Source organism: Rutidosis leptorrhynchoides, chromosome 8, assembly GCF_046630445.1.
Source record: "Rutidosis leptorrhynchoides isolate AG116_Rl617_1_P2 chromosome 8, CSIRO_AGI_Rlap_v1, whole genome shotgun sequence".
In the NCBI taxonomy this organism is placed as follows: Eukaryota; Viridiplantae; Streptophyta; class Magnoliopsida; order Asterales; family Asteraceae; genus Rutidosis; species Rutidosis leptorrhynchoides.
The window spans coordinates 101,263,730-101,265,426 of record NC_092340.1 but is presented as its reverse complement, the minus strand read 5'-3'; the positions used below and the strand labels follow the sequence as shown (position 1 = coordinate 101,265,426).

At 38.2% G+C, this 1,697-nt stretch overlaps 1 non-coding gene across 1 annotated transcript; it reads left to right on the top strand.

The window, feature by feature from the left end:
• The first annotated feature begins 1,251 nt into the window (after positions 1-1,251).
• On the top strand, positions 1,252-1,358 carry LOC139865327 (small nucleolar RNA R71). Its single transcript, XR_011764854.1, has one exon. It is a non-coding gene; the product is annotated as a small nucleolar RNA R71 (small nucleolar RNA).
• The last annotated feature ends 339 nt before the right edge of the window (positions 1,359-1,697 follow it).

Below are 1,697 nucleotides of genomic sequence, written 5' to 3'. Positions count from 1 at the left end.
CTCCATTATAAGCATAGTCGTTTCCCGAGTGGTCTACATCAATGGTACTATTCAACAGAAGTCAAAGACAAAGTTGAACAGAAAAGGACACGCGTCGGCGGCTGACAAGTGACCTTACAAGACCACGTGGGAATGCAGAAGTTTAACGCATGTGCAGACATGGGTTATACTTTGTCATCACCTAGGGAACACAACATTCTATTTGTTTAATCAAATAGTGGTGCCAAACCGAATTGGGGTGTTCCTGCAAATAGCTACCAAAGAGGAAAGAAGAGAGCATGCTCTCTGATATAGTTGTCTCCACAAGTACAGACATCCTATGTACCAGTGGACAATAGAACCATTACACGGTTAATAGGACTACTATAAATTATTGTATCCACTATTGTAATAACTAGTGGTGTGGGTTTATTTTTATAGAGTCAAAACATGTAATAGCTGTTAGTTTACCTCTTAGCTATAATCTAGGTAATCTGTATCAACCAACTATCATTCCGCCAAGGATAGTTGTGATTCTTTGTGATTCAATCAATAAAGAATAACTGTTGAAAATTACCTGTGACTCTATTTATTTGCATGTTTGAATACTAATCGAGTTTAACTGTTAAGTTATCTTAAAAGAAATTGTATTCACCCCCCCCCCCCTCTACAATACTCCTGTTGTTATCAAGGGACGAACATGGTGGTTTATACAAGGCAGGTCTTTGTTGATTGAAAGTGTTGTTTTGAGTTGATTGGTTATTTGGACCTTGTTGGTTGTATGAGTTAATGTTGGGTCCATTTGGATTGTAAAGAATGTTTTGATTTCGATTGAAGTTTGGCCTTGGCGGTTGATAATTATTTTGATAATTATTTCCCGGCCTTTGGCTCATGTATGAAACATTCTCACGTTGTTCCATCGTTTGCTCAATATGGCAATCTTTCGTTAAGTGTGGTCCACCGCATTGCTCACAATTGATTCGTATTGCGTGAATATCTTTAGTCATCTTTTCCATTCGTCTCTCGAAAGCATCTATTTTTGCGGAAACAGAATCAAAGTCATGGCTAGAATCGGCTCTAGCCGCTTTAGATGAATGAAAGATATCTTTTTTATAGTGCCACTCATGAGAGTGGGAGGCTGTATTATCAATTATCTTGTGAGCTTCGGTAGCGGTCTTCTTCATAATGGAACCACCAGCTGCTGTGTCGATGTCTTTTCGTGTAGCAACACCGCATCCTCGGTAGAATATTTGTACTATTTGATAAGTATCTAAACCGTGTTGAGGACATCCTCTCAATAACTTTTCGAATCTTGTCCACGCCTCATATAATGTTTCATTTGGCTTTTGCGCGAACGTAACAATTTCTTCTTGAAGTCTTACGGCTTTAGATGCCGGAAAGAATCTTTTAAGAAATTTCTCAACTAAAATATCCCATGTGTCAATTGCTCCTTCAGGTAACGATTCTAACCAATCTTTGGCTTCTCCCTTTAAAGTCCAGGGAAATAACATGAGATAGATCTGTTCATCCTCAACTTCTCTGATTTTGAATAGAGTACAAATCCTATTAAAGGTTCGAAGATGTTCGTTTGGATCTTCTTTTGGCGTACCACTATATATCCTATTAAAGGTTCGAAGATGTTCGTTTGGATCTTCTTTTGGCGTACCACTATATTGACATTGATTAGTTACCATGTGTAGGATTTGTCCTTTGATTTC